This window comes from Dermacentor andersoni, chromosome 10, assembly GCF_023375885.2.
Source record: "Dermacentor andersoni chromosome 10, qqDerAnde1_hic_scaffold, whole genome shotgun sequence".
In the NCBI taxonomy this organism is placed as follows: Eukaryota; Metazoa; Arthropoda; class Arachnida; order Ixodida; family Ixodidae; genus Dermacentor; species Dermacentor andersoni.
The window spans coordinates 136004418-136023176 of NC_092823.1; the positions used below are offsets into that span (position 1 = coordinate 136004418).

The 18759-nt window shown below is 50.1% G+C and overlaps 1 pseudogene; it reads left to right on the forward strand.

Annotated features, from left to right (window-relative positions):
- The first annotated feature begins 15672 nt into the window (after positions 1-15672).
- Positions 15673-15850, forward strand: LOC126546362 (U2 spliceosomal RNA; annotated as a pseudogene).
- Positions 15851-18759: the final 2909 nt, after the last annotated feature.

Sequence of the window (18759 nt, forward strand, 5' to 3'; positions counted from 1 at the left end):
CACACGAGACAAGCTGATGATAACGTGCACGAACATCTGGCGGCAACTAACAACTTATTCATCTGCCTTCGAATTGATGTGCACGTAAGACGCAAAAAAGAACAGATGTTTAATGGCCGCGCTCAAGCGCAGACGCAACCGAAACTGTTAGCAGTTTTATACGTTAAATAAGACAGATTAAACGCTGCCTTACATGCTAACTAGCCTATTTTGTAAGTCATACATAGTTCCAGTGTTTGTTCAACGACATATGCCTCATCATAGAATTTATGAGCGTTGCTACATCTCCTACCACGTATTCTTCGTTTACTAATATAAAGGTTAAACTGCAGAGACCACACAACGTATTTGACCGGCATTTCCAATGCATTTGCAAGAATTCATTCACCGGATTATAGATTAGTTACGGGTGGTGGTAGGCAATATTACCATAAAAAAATCGTACTTCCAATTTTGCTACCAAAAATACTTCATTCATTCAATAACTTACAAACTTAATGCCGAAACAAGCACTATATAGAAGCGTTTCAAGTGTGCCGTCAATGTTACCTCCCTCCTATAAAGGTCAGCTTGGCTTCATTGCGATTTGACACAACGCCTACAAAACAGCTATAAGCATGAAAAAGCTGGTTTCCTGCTTTTACAACATATAGTTGTGGTTTTATAGCTGACGTTAGCTTTTCAAAGTTTTGAAGACACACTGGAAATGACATTAGTGATCCTTGGCGGCAGCGCGCTTGTTTGAGCACCGGCGATTTTGTTCCCCGTAGTCCAAATTTTTTAACATTTTTAATACAGAGTTGTCTTGTTCACATACACAAAACTCAGAAATCACGAATTTCGTTATTTCGTTGCCTTAGAGAAGTCGCGATTTTACCCCCGGCGCAGCACTCTCAATCCCTTTCTATATGGCTTCGCCGCATGAAGTATCACTTTGCGAAAGAGCCAGCTTTCAGTAAGTTACTTGCCATCTGTCCGTCGAGCACTGCACCGCCCTGTGCAAAACATCGCACGTTTATAAACTGATATCTGCGTTTATCCAGTCTGTGCTTCTGCTGCAATGAGGTGGACAGCGGACAGGAATCGGATGGCTATAGGGCATGCGCACGTCTGCCTGTCATTAGGCCAGTTACACAACTATGTGCATGCATGGCAAAGCGTGTAATTACATGCTTTACTTGAGTGTCCCACATGAGCGATGAATTTACGGAGTCACTATGCGTTCAATTCTGGAGTCTGAATTCCGGAAATATACGCTGCATTAAAAATATGTATATAGCAGTCTCGGGCATTTTGCAGCCTCAGTGAGAACAGCACGCTGCGATAAGCGATTTACTTGAAGTCGCTCGCTTCGCTGCTGCGGCATTCACGAAACGCAATCCCGACACGGTCTAGTATCGATACTTTTGTGTCTTCTGTAAAAGCCTTGTCTTCAATTTGCCTTCAAGTGCTGTATAACTTTCGCACTTAATTAGGCCAATTAATATTATCTCATAGCCTCGAAAATTTACGTACGTCATTTGGAACGTGCAGCGTAGTTCTCCCTTTTGGCCATGACGACCAGTGAATTAAATCTTGAAATGAACGTGAAGCTACATTACGTATAGGCTGCTTGCATTCCAACCAGGTTTCCCATGGCACTTTGCTCGTCGCCGTGAAAGGGCACGTGTGTCGCTCCTCCTCCATTTCGCCGACGGAAGGAACCGTATACGAGCGAGTCCTCCCCTCGCTCTCCGTTATCACTGCCGGCTGTTTATTAACCTTCGCGTCTCCGGGTGCCGACGCTCGTCGTGCCACCCACCGCCGAGAGAGTCGCGCTCCGCAAACACGCGAGCGCCGCGCGTCAAATGCGCGGACACGCGCGTCGGCTGCCGCGGGTCGCCTCGTAATGACGTGCCCTCTTCGAAGAACGTGCCCTACCAGAGGCGAGGGAGAGAACGGGCAAGAGACGGTGCGAGCGTCTCACCAGTACCGTGCAGCATACAAGCTCCGAGTGTCTACCGGGTTTGTCGTTCCTCGCGTGCCGTTAAACAGTGTCACGTCATTTCGACGACGGTGGTAGCCCATTCTGTCGACGGGCGACACTACTGCGAAGATACTGAGTTAACGCTGTCTATGTTACTTGTGTTGTGCGTCGTGCAGAACGACTTCGAGCACGTGGCAATTCGTTTCGAACAATCGCAGCGCCTTTCGCGGCGCTGCCCGCTCGATCCGTCGACGTCCCCACGGGTGCGTCGCGGAGGCAAACAGCTCAAACTTGCACTACGCTCTGGTCTTTAGATTGGCTCGAGCCGCGGCAAATACGGTTTACGCGCCGCTGCGCGGATCTATAGCGCGCGACCGAGCGCCCAGGCGTGAGCGCTTCTGCGCCAGCCCGGGCTGCGACCGACGGCGCGCGTGCTTCGTCGTCGGCAAGGCGCGCAGCGAGGGCGAGGCAGCGCCTCTTCCGCGCAGACGCCGTTGGCCGGCTGCTAATTGGCGCCCCCGCGAGTGGCTTTGTCGGGCGCTCCGCCGGTGAGCCGCCATTAGCGCCCCGCGCGCGCCGAAAGACGACAGCCAGGAGCCCGTTCGCGCGAGCGCCGCCTAACGAAGCCACTCGGACGCCGGCGGCCGCGCGCTCTCTCGTTAGAGCTGCCCCTGGGCGCGCCGCCGCTCAATTAGGACACGACGTGCCGCTCTCCGCTTTCCACGCCGACGCCTCACTTTTCTTTTTTCGGTTAGCCTCGCTGCGTACTCGCTCCTGCGAGAACGGTGCAGCGCTTTGAAAGCTGTATACATCTCGCGCGGGCCAATCGCGAAAGCGAGAACGCCGGATGTCTCGCTCCACCGCGTATGTGTATACGCGTCGCAGCGTCTCACCGCCTGACGCGAGCCGATGTCACCCGCACGCGTCAAACTACGCGAAAACAAACGATGCTGCAACTCGAGCGCTTTGACGACTGACAGCGACGAACTCGCAAAAGAATAAGCGTTGTCGAAACCCGGCACCGAGTACTTTCTGCACTGCACCGAACTTACGGGCTCACGCACTTGGTGGATTTGGCAGTGCTGAACTGCTTTTTGCGAGATGCAGTATTAGGTTGGGGCACGGCACCACCGGCCCAGAGAAGTTGATAGGAAGCACCGCAATTCTCTCCCCACCGCCTTCAGTCCCGGACTCGGCCGGTCATTTCCAGTTGTCCCGAACCCTCCTTGGCTGATGTGTATGTTATCTTGGATAAAAACCTCGTAGTGACGAAAGGTGAACCCGGCGCGGTTTCTTTCATTAAAAATCTTGTTATTTCGCTGTAGTCGTGCTTGTTTGCGGTCACGCAGCACTTTAGATAAAGTTTCGGTGATTTTCATGTATCGGTAGTTACTTTTTTTACCTAATTTATTTTGTGGGGGAATAATGCACCACGTTCTCATAAAGTATAAGTCTCGCCAAATTATAAGCGCCAGTGTAGCCTGTAACACATGTGTAGTTGCATAGAAGCACAGTAAGCTGGGCGAGCTGGTATGATTGCTTCGTTCGTGCGCTGGTTTCGTATACGATGTCAGATATATGGTTTTCTCTGTTGAGTAAGGTCCTTCTCCAAGATGTTTCGCGGAACAAGATCAAGACACTGCAGATTTCAATGGCAAACTTGAACCTATCGAACTACTGTGCCGTAAGTTTCAATGTAACAGAGATCATGAAGCTGATGACAGGATTTTTTTTTTTTAATAAGAACTCTTTGATCATTAGCCGATCTTTAGTAAATGTGTTTGGCATACGGTTGGCCAGATGCTGCTCTCGCGAACCGCTCCAGCTTATCAACTATAGTCTCTGTAAATGCAGCCATTGATTCATAAGCTTCAGGCGAGTCAGCATCATATTTCCAAGGCTTTAGGCCCTTCCAAGTTCCAACAAGTGACACGTAGTGCTTCTGTCGGCGGCATGCAACCACTACTTGCCTATACTCTCCCGAATTTTTCGTAAACTTCACGCATTTGGGATTGTTTTGCGACTTTACGAACGCTGTTTCAAGTTTTACGAAAAACGCTGTTTGAGAGAAAGTTTAGCTCGTCGGTCTCGGAACCTCCCAGCCGAACGGGTCTGGGTCGCGGGACGTGCAGACGCAGCCTCCAGGGAGCAGGGACTCCGGGCCGACTAACCGCCGTCACCTCCCGCAACTGAAGAAAGCGTCAGCCATTTGTTTCAAGTAAAGGTTTTATCCATTCATCCATCCCGTTCGAAGTTTTCCTTATATAGGTGAAATGGTGCAAGAGGGGCTAGGCTCTTGCTTCGAGTAAGTTCCTGAAGCAGGCAAAACCTGTAACAGAAAAGTCGCTGAAAGAGTTACTGTGATATAAAAACCAAGGCTTCGCTTGTCATTCTCGGCTTTTCCAGCTTTGATTCCTCCTCCTCCTCCTCCTCCTCCTCCTCCTCCTCCTCCTCCTCCTCCTCCTCCTCCTCCTCCTCCTCCTCCTCCTCCTCCTCCTCCTCCCTCCCCATCCTCCTCCTCCTCCTCCTCCTCATCATCATCATCATCATCATCATCATCATCTACTTCTTCTTCTTTTTCTTCTTCTTCTTCTGTGGTGCCCCTAAAGCTATACCATCGTTAACCGATGTGCATGCGTAGTGCAGAAATGCCGTGTACTCTAGGCAAGCTTTAAATAAATAATTTAAATGTACGTGCTACCCCTCTCGCTCCTCAGGTCCGGAGTCCGAAGGATTTTTACGAATTTTAATGTCCGCGGGTGGGCAGGTATATGCATGCCCCCAGGCAATGCAATGTTCGCGCTACTTCTCACAAAAAAAAAAAAAAGAAAGCATGGAACTATTTTTAGTGATTCTAAAGAAGGCGGTGCATGGTTGAACACATTGACATTTTCAAGACGGACGGACGGACGGACGGACGGACGGACGGACGGACGGACGGACGGACACGGTCTCTCGTTTGCTTTCCTCAAAGCCGGGGACAGCAGTGCGGGCGTATACTCTCCCAAGCCTCGGAGCAGGCAGCACGGCTCACCGAGGCTGTACTTGTCGTAGTTTCGCACAAAAACTACAAGAACCTTTGGCGCTGAGATAGTTCAGCTGCCATGGAAATGATGGGTAGGACGGGGCTTTGCCTGATCTTCGTGCTATAGGGGCTTCAGATGATCTCGTCTCCGTCGCTTATCACGCTTCATCTTTCTGTACTACCAATAAATCATCCGTTCTAAACGCACGAAAACAATAAAAGTTTCTGCGCGCACCTATGTTCATTGCTAATTGTTGCATTTATAACGCAATATTTTTTTGAACATCACCAATTCGCAGTCAGTCAAATGAAGCGCGACGGACTAAGATTAGATAAATTGATGTAATATACATCATTCGCACGCTTGCCATCCTTACAGATCCTGAATGTATATAGACATTATAATTATAGAGTTCCCTCTAGCGATATTTGTAGGAAACTTTGGACTATAAACGAGCTGTTGAGCGTGACGTCACGTAGGTGCGGCAGCACTGCCGTCGCATTCAGTCTATGCAAGAAAAAAAGATTCAGGCGAACTACGAGCAAGACATAAATTTCCTCTGAAATCAAGATTATCTCACGTGACGAAGTTTTCACATTTTACTTTGTGAAGAATGTTGCCTATAGTGGCGGCAAGCGAAGAAGACGACAAATGTCATCGTTTAGTCACATCCTAATTTTTTTCATCCGGACAGTGTCAATTTGCGTGTGCTACAAGCAAGCAGCTTCGTCTGTATAGCGAACAGAGCGAGGTAACCGTTCCTATCTGTATAGTGGCTTGGAAACCTTTTACAAAGCCAGCACGTTTTAGCTGGCGAGTTTACTATAGAGAATGCGCTTCTGAGAACAAATGCTACTTAATGTGGTGCAAGTACATATCAAGCAAACCCTCGTAAGCGATCGTATGTATACGTCCACAAAATCATCCACAAATTGTCGTCAGGTGGTGGCGACCGCGCGAGACACAAGCCATTTAGTATTGCCTCCTCACGCAGTCATAACAATCAGCACGGTAAAGTGGACGGCACCTCATCGAGCGAGTCACCGGGAGAAACATCTCAACAGAGTTCCAAATTCGCAGCGGCAAGAACGGCAACGTACAGTATTGGGACAAGCAAACCGTGATTTGTATTCAAGACAGAAAATTGTCCTTGTTTTCGCACCGCAGATTATAGTGGGCCTTGTGATTGCCCTTTGAGTACGAATATTTTGTCGTTTGTGTGACGACTGAACACCACTCCCCGAGTGCCGGCTCCTGCAGACGTTGCTTCGCCGCATGGCAAAAAAAGTCACATTTCGGTTAAAAAGAAATGAAACGTCTTGATTGATTCAGTGATTGATCGATCGATTCTATAAGTAAGGAATTTAATTATTGGTTTGTTCAATAATATATTTAATGAGTGTGTTTAACTCCAATGACAGATTTCATAGTAGTAGCGATTGTGGAGCGGGACGCGTTGCAGATTAATTTTGGCCGCCTGTGGTAAAGCGTGTAGACATTTATCCGGGCGCACATCAGAATGCGGCAGCTGTTGCCGGAAGTTGAAACCGCGACGTCGTGTCTCACAGCATCATGTATTTCCTGCTCTATTTTTCTAGTGAGACACAGTGATAACTCTTTATCCTAAATTTCCTCTCCACACGCGACCTAGCATTGCAAAGAGCCAGAGACCTCCCCTCCTCTTACTATTATTATTTTTCATAATAGTGCGTCGACCGAGAGGCGACATTGTCCGGCTCGAGAGTGTGGCGCAACGGCAGTGCGTTCTCGTCCCGAGGCGTCCCGTGCCGGTCGTCGGAGCAGAAGGCCCGTCGTCCTCCCCGGTTTCGGCTTCGCGATCGGCTGCCGCCGTGTCTTCCCGTCGCCCTGGCAACGAGCCGAGCTGACCGATGAGCTCCTCATTGGCCCTGACGCTAATGTGGGCCACGTGTCGCGCGTTCTCCTCCCCCCGCCTGCAGGCTGCAGCGCGTGTGGTTTAGCCCCTCGCGTTGACTGCGCAGCCCTTGACGTCGAGTGGCGCACTGAGAGCAAAGCGGCACGCCGCGAAACGAGCGCAACGTTAAAGGACGTCCGGTGGAAGCCAATCGCCGATGTCTTGCCGACGGCTGTAAGGAAGAGAAAGAAGTAAATAGCGTTTATTTTGCCCCGATACACATTTTCTTCTTGTTCTTCTTCATCATCGCCATCATCTTCTTCTTCTCCTTGTTCCTCTACTTCTTCATTGCAGCCGTCGGCGAGATATCGCAAATTAAGAAGTATTTGCTGCTCAGAGCGTGCGGTGCTCGCTGAAACCCTTGTCGACTTGGTTGCGGCGCTCCCGAAAGCGCTTGTGTTACGCGCATGAGGTGATTTGCTGCCCATGGACCATTTGGCTGACGTCGAGTGCCGCACTGTTGCTTCCGTCGAGTGCAGCCTCCGGCATAGTGGCCTAATGTATAGCAGCCGCGGTGGCGTGGCACTGCTGAGCACGAGCTCCCAGGTTCGGTTGCCGTCCGTGGCGGCTGCTCTATAGTGTGAACATGCTCGTGTTGCGTGCGTTGAGTCAAGGCGGTCAAGATTATTCCGTAGGCCCGCACTATACGGCGTCCCTCACAACGTACTGTGCAGTTTCGAGGTGTTATATCCAACAGTTTAATTTACTTCATTACGGTAGCATATTTGCTTGTTTCTATTTCCTCTCTCTCTCTCTCACTCTCACTCTTGGTCTATCAGAGTATACTCTGCGCACTCTGATAGACTAACGGTTATCTACATAAAGCATCACATGACCTGCCGAGCTCTGCTTCTTTTTTTTTTAATCGAATCCAGAGCCTTGGGACGATTTATTGCTTTCAGCGAGGATGCTGCCCGTCATTCCAGTGCAGCTATTAGTTTCATAATCCCATACGATTCATAATGACGACAACTACCACGAACCGCCGTTTCTGAGATCCGCGGCCCCGCACGCAAGATGGGAAATCTTCGGAGCTTCGGAGAGGGCAGCAGAGAAACCATTTTAGAAAACCCCTGCCGGAAATCGCCAGCCCCGTACTGCGCGCTGCCCAAGTGAGCGTGAAAACAGCGCTCGCGCAGCCCGGAGATTGTCGACGATGATAAGAGGGCGAAAGGCGCCCGCCGAGCCCGTAGCCAAACCGAAGCCAAAGCCACCACGCGCACATCTCCCTTCGGAGCACGCACGCAGCGGTCGCACACAAAAGCGCCTTCCCGGGGCGGAGGGCGGGCGCCACTCGACGACGCGCCCTCCCTCAATCTAATCGAGGCATACCCGCCTCCCCTTTCGACAATCCTTGCTTCCTTTGCTGCCGAGCACAGCGGTCCCTGTAGCCTTGCGTCGTGTGTGCGTGCATGCAGATATTCGCGGGGCGTCGTCTTCCCGCGTCCGCTTCTGCGCGCACCTAATGCGAGCTGAGTGGAAAAACCGTTTTGCCGCCTCGGCGGGAAACCGCGGTGACCGTCATAGCTTCGGCACCACTCCGTGGTGCTTCCATTTGTTTCGTTTCTTTTTTCACCACCTCGAGCCGATGTACGCTCTGCTCCGCAGGATTTTTGCTTCCTCATGCCGCGCTCCTTCTTTTCAATTTCGTCGTTTGATGGTTATCGTCGCGCCCGGTATGCATCGATAAAACAGTGCAGTACTGTGAAAGCTACGCAGCGAATAAGTGCTCGAGCGAACATCACTCGAAGGAATTGTTCGGTGTAACGAACTTTTATAAAGGACTCGTCGACGCGCCGTCATAAAACCCATAGAAGTAAATATCGCTTCAACAATCTTCAACTGCCACGGTGGGTTGCGCTGCTGAGCACGAGGTTGAAGGTTCGATTCCCCGCGGTCTTGATCGCCGTCTATCCTATTTGCACAAAAACGGGATGTAGAACCCCTCGCGTACCATGCTTTGCGTGCACGTTAATTAACCTAAACTGCTCAAAATTATTTTGGTTAAACCCGCTGCGTTGCTGTGTGACGTCGAACCCATCAATTCCAATTACGATTGTCTTGCTCCTGCTAACCCACCTTATGCCTGGCCCCCCGAGCTTATTAAGAATCTTGCAGCGCCAATTTAACTCGTTCGAACGTTTTCACAGACATTACCTCGCATCTCACTTTCGTAACGTACTCACATTTGCATACTAAGAGCTGTGGTGAAATGTACGATCCAATTGTACCATTGCATGCATATACTATACAGCCAGCGAAGCCCATGTGCGACTTGCAAGCATTCACGCAGTATCCGCAATCCAGGAGGTAGCTCGGCGTTATCAATCACGAGAGAGTCCATATAGAGATCTGCGTGCGAAATTGTGTGCAGCGGACGTCGTTAAATGTGATGCATGCGCTTGCGCCGTCATCGAAAGCGGTGCATTCTTCTATCGCAGCTGTCTGTTGGCAAGCGCTATATGTGGATTTTTTCAACGTTGCACGCATTTAGACAGACAGGCTGAGTATACAGAGACTGAGTGCAGCGCGTGCTTCGTTCGGAACGTGCTTTTGGATTAGCACGCGTTCCTGCGCTCGTTCGTCCGCGCGTGCCGAGCAGCAACGAGCGGCAGGGCGAACACACAGGCGGCGCAAGAGGTGCGCGAAGCTTATATAGCGCGCACATTTGTTCAAAATCAGCTTTTGTGTCGCGCCCCTCTAAAACCTCGCAGCGTCTTTGCAACACAGCACTCTGTCCCGTCGATGTGTGACTTGGGCCGGGTAACCTTGTGAAGGCGTCGCTGCGCGCACACTCCTAAAGGAATCAGCTTAACCCCACGGAGAGACGGCAAGCGTGCACGCGCATTTGCATGCGGACACGCAAATGCGCTCGCGCCTGTGATGGCTCCCGCGTTTATTGAGTATGCACATCTATGGAACATAGAAAGGCTGCCCATTTGTCCTGTTCGCATATCGACTGCTCCGGGAGAATTTCGGGTGCACGTGCACGAGCGGCCGCTTTCTGTGCACCGCCGCAGCTCGCGCTTTCGTTGACTGGGTAAAAAAAAAAAAAAAAAGGTTCGTTTAATTTTTGTAGAGCTTCCGCAATAATTCTACGCAGCTCGATTCAGTTCATGCTGAATTTGTATTGCATATCGCAAAAAAAAAAAAAAAGATTTTGATCGGTGAGCGGCTTCTTTATGTTGTAGTGCTATAGCGAGTGCACCACCGTTGCGCGCAATCGCTTCCCCTCTGTGCTAGCAAACTGCGGCCGTGCTTGCCGCACTTCGCTGCTAATCAGCAGACTCGTTCTCACGAAGAGAAAAAGCGTAGCAACTGTCTCACTTGTGATGGAGGGCTTGCAACATCGCCAAGGAGCGGGAAAGGGCGAAGAAAGGAATGAAGAAGAGAGACATGTCCAGGCCCAGCTATAGCGACACCATGCAGGCCGACGGCGAGGCACACGCACGCCAAACATGCAGGGGTGCTGAAATACGGGCTGGGAGGTCAACGTCCAAGGTGAAGTTCATTAAAGGGACACTAAAGGTTACTATTAAGTCAACGTGGACTGTTGAAATACCATCACAGAAACCTCGAAAGGCTTGTTTCGTGCCAAGGAGAGACTTATTTTAAGAGAAAATGCGTTCTGAAGCGTCCGCGTACCGCTAGCGCAGTTCAAATCGCCCGCCCTCCGATCGAGGAGTACTGACATCATGGTCTCATAGTGACGTTGCGCCAACGGTGAGTAGAACGGCGTCCGCAGACGGCGCTACGGCTTTTCTGCGCAAAACGCAAACGCGCGGCCAGAAACAGAGCCAAGACAGAGCCGACAGCAGAGCGAAAGCGGGAGTATGGTGGCTAGCGGAAGGAGAAACGAATTACGTCCCACATTACGTCCCACGGCACACGGAGAGTCCGTTTTCGTTAAACTATAGGCTGCGGCGAGCTCGCAGCGTGGTCGGCGTGGTCTGTGAGAAGTGACGAGCCTTTTCGCACTCGCAACAGGGCATAAAAAAGTGCGAATCGACGCAAAACTCGGCCTAGAAACGTGCTTCGCCACAGCCAGGGCTCAATACGACCCAAGCTGGCGCGACCCAGATGTCGTTTCCCGCACCGCCACCAGGCGCCGCTACTATACCTCAAACTCCAGCGCAAGACGCCCATAAGCTGGTACTTCATTCTATGGCGCAAACTTCGACGCTCGTCGCAATGGACCCTGACACCGACAGATTGGCTCGCGATGGTGGGCTCAACTTCAGCGATTTGAGCACCGACGAGCGCGACCTGCTGCTGAGGGCTCGCACTGCCGGCGTCGTTGCGTACTACGACGGCGGCCTCGACACCGGCTCTCCGGAGTGGGAAAGCAACGAGGGCTTCCCACGACATCACATGGACGTGGCATTCTCGCTGCTTGTTCCAAATGAAAGTGTCGCGAGCCAGCAGAACCCTCACAGCACGACGCGATAACGAAAGTACTGAAACTCCAAAGCGTGCGCGGCGCAGAGTCGAGCGCGCAGAGTCGAGCGAAAACGAAACCTTTCGAACACCCATATTACTGAAGGGTAACGTCAAAATGTTATTTTTTCTTAGAGTCGAATAGACGTAGACAAGTAGCATTTTTTTCCGTCTTATAATCGAATGAAATGATATTTTTAATACGAGTAGTTGAGTATTAGTAACACAAATTATGAGGAGTCCTTTCGTCATCGGGCTAGTACCGGAATGTCGCTGGGGGGTCTCAAATCGTGTCATGCATTTACCTCAATTTCTCGGTTACTAAAGCTCTGTTCGCGATTAAATTGACGCCTTAGACGTTCTAGAACATTGCTCTACCACTTTAACTTGAGTTTCTGGTAACCTTTAGTGTCCCTTTAAGCCTTGGAACGCTCTGCTGCGAAAAGTGCGGCTGCCCTCTGTTCTTCAACTTCAAAAGTTAATTATAACAGACGGGCTGAGTTGCCATATACGGACTGACGCTGCACGGGACTGTGTCAAGTTTGGCGCCAACGCCGACTGTTAGTTTACTCGCGGTATACCTCTCCGCCTTTCGCATCTCATTTATCTCTTCCTCTCTACTCGTGGTATTGCATCGCGGGAAAACAGGTGTGAGGCTGGCTCAATACAAAACCCGGTTGCAACCAGGAACCCAGACCGATACAACGTGCCCCTCTTGTTTACCCGAGCTAAACGCGAACGGGTTTAGTCGGAAGTCGATGGCCGCCAATTCATCACTTGCAGACGGGTTGACTGAACTTGCCTCGACGCTCGGTCGGCCCGATCCGCTGTAGCGTTTATGCACATTGGACCCGATAAGCCGAATTGACTCGACTTCGTCGGGTTCACGTAAACGAATTACACAAATGAGGGTCATCCGGGCTAGTTTACAAGGTGTCCTGGCAAAAAAAAAAAGAAAAAAAATGCGATCCAAGTTTAAAGGAAATGGTCGACACGGACATTTGTATTTTATATAAGAATGAAGAGCAGGCATAAATGCCCTTCGTATCATTGCGTCATTTAGAGTGCGATTGAAGTTCGCCACGGATAGCAACGTGCCACTCCAGCAGACTGTGAGACAACAGCACAGATCCTCGCGAGTACGAATGTTCCGGATCCGCAGCGCTTAGGTTTTCGAAGGAAGAAATCTAAAAAAAAGGGATCCGTGGGGATTGCACTGTTCGCCTGCTGCCCGGCGCATGTTTCTATCCTTATCTGTGGACTGTCTGCCGTTTCATGGGAAGTACCTTGAAAAGAAGAAAAGTTAAAGCCTTTTGAGGCTCCGCTTCGTCCCGCAAACTTTAAAGCGACTGACAATCGATTTTTAAGGACAGATTTTTTTATGGAGCAACGCAAAGCTCACCCTCGATAGTGTCTGCAGCCGCTACTTCCAAAAACACATGGATATTTAGTAAACAGACTTTTCCGATCTGCGCAGCCTCTAAAAAAGTAAGAGTCCCTCCCTCCTCCAGATAGCAACGATGAGAAGTGAGAGCAATGTCGATAGCCCACCTCGCAAATTGTGAAATCAGCCCATCGTTCTGATTTCACAGGAGTGAGTGTAACTAATGTAACCACCTACATTTTGACCTTTTCAACCACTTTTGAAAACAAAAAGCTGTCGAAGTTCGCGTTGTTGTACAGACACTTCTTATATTTGTACTGCGTTTTTCCCCAAGTACGCGCATACGTCATGGCTAGCCCGCTCGTCATCGTTGTTTTGTCGATAGACGAGCCAAGCCAACTCATCGAAAACGAAGGCGAAGGCAGTGTCACTTTTCTGCTCGCTACAAACGAAGGTTTTTCTGCACACTGTAAGTCAGCAAAAACATAATAATAAAAAAGTATACTGCATTTCAATACTATATTGAAAAGACCAGGAACCGCGTAAACTAGTATATGAAGTCACGTGGTGGACCTCTTATGCAGCTTCCCGCGTGGTGCGAGAAATGTCATTTGCCGTGATTTTTAGTGATGCATTAAAAACATAAATCCACGTTTAATGAGAAAACGTGGCTCGTTTTAGCCACTACGATAGGAAATCATTCCATGAGCGGGGTTATCTCGATTCATGTGCCGAGAGGTTGTCTGGCCCTTTAACTTAAGTACCTTGGCCTTTAAGTCTCCTCCAAGCAAGAAACGCAAGCTATGTTAAATCCTACTTTTCTTTTTTAGTCTCTACTACATTTCATTCACATTCTTCTCGGTCTGAACCGTTCGTACAATCTATTCTTTCACTCCCAGTATTGTCTTTTCTTTTTCTCCGCTTCTTTTCCTGTATAATTCTTATCTACGCGTTTCCCACAACCACCAGATAATTTACTATATGCGCATGCACTTATATGCAATGCAGCGAAAGATATGGCTCGCGTCGGCCAACGGGAGAAAACGTAGCAGGAGCGAGAGGTTGTGTAGAAGCATATCTAATCGGAAAATTGTGGCACAAAATATGTGGGAGCGCGCGATCGTTGATCATATAACAGCAAAAGAATTTAACTATCTTGACAACGGGTGCGTCTCGTATATAATGTTTTACAATGTTTGTTTAAAAGGATGATGTTTAGTTTGTCCCAAATATTATTGCACATGCGCTGATTTTTAAATTTTTTTTTCTGTGAATAAATTCAAGAACAAAGCAGGAACCACATGTACGCGCCGGAGAATTCTCCTGGCCACACCCGCGACGGGAGACACCTGAACAGCGGCCAGAAGAGGGGCGCAGCCTAAGGGAAAGTAAACTAGAATAGGGACTATCAGGGCAATTTACTCGGACCATTTAGCGCCTACACCCCGGCACCCCCCAAGCATGGTGCATCATGAGTGCAAGTCACAGGGCATCATAGGTTATTGTGCCATTGTGCCCACAAGCCATTGTGGACAGAGTGGTATTTCAGAACTTCGAAAGCTCCCCACTTTTGTTCCCCGGTCAGTATGGAGGCGTTTTCGAAGCGGACACACAACCTGCCTTCGCCTCCCCCAGTTTCCCAGCTGCATACGTCGACGTCTTGCAGGCCAGTTGGTTCAGAGACGTGATGGAACGCTGCGCCGATGCGCGAAGTCGGGCAGCGTGGAGAGCACAACTGCAAAGCCTACAAAACGTCACCGATATGTGGCGATGCACGTGCACTGCTGGATGTGCCCTTGCCAGCCAGGTCTTTTAAAAACTATACCGTTATTGCCACGCACGACAAATGCAGCGAGGGATTATCGAAGCGTTCCATATTGCAGTACTATCAAACGGTACGTGTGCTAGCGCACGGCCCATAGCACTAGGTGACAAAGAAATCGAATTTGTGAAAACGAAAGAAACGGAAGTGATGCGCACGCGACTTGAAAAGAGCCATATGAGCGTGCACCTTGCTTACTCTCGCTACGTATTCGTTTTGTTTTCCTCCCTGTCATTAAGCATTCGTTAGTCTGCGCTTCGTGTATGTCTATATATAATGGTCTAGTAGTATACAGTAGGAGTATACAGCAGTTCTTTACGTCCACATGCAGCATTCCTTCGCGGCGCAGTGTTCCATCAGCTATATGCGCGCCACTCACTCGTGTCCCCTCGCGAAACCCGTCGGCAGAGGAGAGGGGGAAAAACTTATTGTACGAAGCGGCTCGAGTGCGCAAGCTTTTTTTGTTCAGCCGTGGTTGCCTTTTCCACACTCTGGCTGACGTCAGCGCGTACATGTGGGTCTGTTCGTGCTGTCCACTTCTTACATTGTGCCGCACGCCCGTTTCACGCTTGTGATTTCCCGTTCAACTGCAAGCGGCCAATTCGCTCTGCGAGAAACCACACGCAGAGCCAACAAGAGAGCCAGCAGAATGGCTGCGCTACGGGGGCTGGAAGGGAGCCACCGTAGCTCCGCCTGCGACCGGCTCTCGCGACCGACCTTCGCCGCACTGAATCGAGCCGAAGAATTCGCAATTGTGTGCGACCCAATCAACTGGCCCGAGCCAACGCATTTCTGCCCTCCACTTCATTTCCCGAAAGCACCTGAAAAATCGTGAGTCATTCCACTCTGTGGAAATGGATGACCAGCGAAGCTGTTTAGCACACGACACGGAGGTGACAGAGAATTTTGAACAAAAGTACGGACTCATTTACCGTGACTTTTGTACACATTCGCGTGGACGACGGGACCGCCACCCCGAGCAACCCGAGGAAACTAGACACGCGTGACGTTTCGACGGGACCGCCACCGAGGGAGAGCGGAAGGAAAGGAGATACGCAAGTTCTTGGAACGCCGGCAAAGAGACGGCGCCGCTATGACGTAGACATGACTGACGCGGACGAAAGTGTACTATCTGTTCTTATCAGCTTAATATCTGATACGGATTCTATTTGGACCCAGATGTTACCCTATTTTTGCAAGTTGACGAAGTGCTTGAAGCCTGCTTCACCTTCTACTAGGGTCGGCCCGGTTTTGCACTATTTCTGGAATCGGCGCACAGTTTTTGCACACGCGGAAGAAAAATGCACGGAACCCTAAAACAGCTTCGCTGTAAAATTCCGACCCATTTGGCACCACTCTCCACTGTGGCGGCATCACGTCGCTCTGACATAAAATGTGGGCAGATTCCGAAGGCAGTGCAATCAACACAGCGTCACGAGAGAAGGGTGCGAGAAACTGGCGCCAGACGTTCTAAAAAGCAAAAATTGGGAGTACGCGCGTAAGCTTCGCCTTTTAAGAGTGGAACGCGATAGCATTCAAAGATCCCTGACTGCTTCTCACGCTTCCCGGCAACTGTAGCTTATGTAACCGTAACGTTTATCGGGAAACGCTGGCGCCGAACGCCATGCACGAAAAGCTTTTTTTTTTTTTTTTTTTTTTTTTTTTTGAGTGGTGTTGCAAGGAACCGAGCGGGCCGCGGTGCTCCAAGACAGGCCTCGAACGGCAGCTTGAAAAGGGGTTTGTGCTTGGGTTTCCGCGTAAGAGAATTACGTTTTCTCGTATATTCAAATTACAATATCTTACGAATTTTCTGGCGCATCTTACTTTGACAAATTCAGTTAGTTCAGTAACGCCTATGCGCCACAGGGAGGGTCTGCGTGGTACGGGATGTTTTTCTCGGACGCCAGTTTTTCTGCGAGACGGGGCCCGTACGGCGCCGTCACGTTAAAAACGACTTTGTCCCGAGAGGCGCATGCGTGCGATATAATGGGCTGCTGTGCTTACAGCTGGAAGCCGTACAGGTTCGATCCCACTGTCGGTCACGCCTACCCGCCTTGGAGGTGTCTATGAAGGAAACTCTATAGTGTGTTGACCGAGCGCGTCGCAGTGTGCAGGAGGCTACCTTGATAAACGAGAGTGGTCAAGGTCACCCGTGACGCACCCGCGCGCAACTGCCGCCTTAGGCGTCACAACCATCGGATGTAAGTATATGAGACGGCATACTTTGGCGGTGCTCACTTATGGTCTGATCTTTCTCCCGGTTCAGAGGATTATTAACGCTCCAGAAGATTATTAGTAGCTGGGTGTTTTATCAAGAGCAAACAGCTCGCGTGAGATGACTTATCGAGTTATACTATCAATTGAGCCGATTCGCGTTTGCAGGAATGCGACAAGTATATAGCCGACCATATTCATGTGCGGCAGGAAAGTGCAGATCGGGACGGGTGGTAAGTCGACTCACGCGGAGCACGTAAACGCAGTCGTATCGTATCGAGGGAGAGGGGAAGAGCGAGGCTGCCGCAAATAGCGAGCCGTGCTAGCACCCTCAAGAGCAGCAGAAGATGGCGCCGAGCTTTCCTGTCGCATGAAACCAGTCCCCTCCACCACGCGCATTCGCCGGAAACGCGTCCGCCTTGTTTAGGACGAGAGGGGTGCGTGCATGCGTCACGTGCGTGAAATTGCTACGACGCGGCCGTCAGTCAAATACGCGTGCCGCTTCGCTCAACACGTGCTTGGAAATGCCCAAGACCAGGACTCGATGGGCCACTTCAACGAAAGCCCGGAGACAGTGCACCAGCCATCAGAATGGTATGCGCGGCACGCTTTTTATTTCGCTGTCGAATACGCCTCGTACAACACGAATCGAGCAAAGACAACACGCTTTTGTTGCGTCGTCGTCGTGCTGCTTTGCTTCCAGAATTTTTCTGTAAGCACGATGACACGAGTTTACGTGTTAGTGAAGATTACCTTTCTCTTTATTTCCTTTTTTTTTAACATGCTGTCGGAGCATGCGTGCTGCGATAGCATTTTATCCAGTTGTCCCATTTTTCATACGACCATGCCTGATACACGCTCTGGGCGTGAATATTGGTGTTTTTCGAATGAAGAGAAATCGGTTTAATACTTCTGGAGGGTTCACGTTGCAAAGGTATGTGCACTATAAACAGTGCCAGACGCTGTGTACTAGACAGTTCCAGGTAATTTCAACTGTCTGTGGTCCTTTAAGTTGCACCAAGTGTAAAGCACCAACTGGAAAAGTGCGTTTGGAAAGTGCAATTGCTGCCACACTCGCAATGGTTCCACGGAAGCGTCGTGATTCAGACGAAGAACGACGCAGCGTTTTTCACTTCCTCCCCCAAAGCGGCGTTCTAAAGCTGCTTCTTTCTTTCTTTTTTGAAGATGAAACGTTTTTCAGTTTGGTCAGAGGGGGTCGCTTGCTAAAATCGCATGTAACTAGAACATGTGGTATTGCTATCGCTGCTATCTTTGCAACCGCTCTACGGCCACTTTGGCATCGGCACACACACAGAGGAAGAAAAGTCAGTACTCGATCATGCATGTTTTGCGTGCGCAGATAGCGTCGTTGTAGCGCCATGCATGACACAGTTGGAGCTAAATTTAACCTCGCACTCGACTTTCAGGTATATAGGTGTGGTTCGGCAGTCCATCTGTGCAAGCAGGAGTGGTCGCACTTGAGAGAGCTCACCATGTCACAGATATAGGTATGATTTAACAAACTGAAACATACCAAGTGTGCAAACTGTTGCAGAAATTTCATGCTCGATCAGCTTTGCGGCCTCTGCGTTCGACAGGCAGAAATGTCGTGAAGAGACTCGGGCAGCAAAACAGAGGGATACGCAACGGCGGTTAACTGTACCCCTTCGACCACGGCGAAGCGTGTGCGTCTCCGTGTTGAGCGCAGCGAGGAGGGCTCACTTATGTACCCCGCCCAAACAACCACTGCAGGGCAAACGGGCCCGCTCCACTACAGAGTCACTGTATATAGGCTCCCTATAAAGGAAGCCTATCCAGTAACTCTAACCTCCCCTAGCTGTAACATATGCTACCTTTTTTTTTTCAATGCATGAGTAAGCGTAACGTGTACGCAGGCACGCCATTTCTCATTGTACGCTCGTGCCCATACAATCTCTGCAGCACGAACAAGTCGTTTCACTGCAGCATACCCGGTTG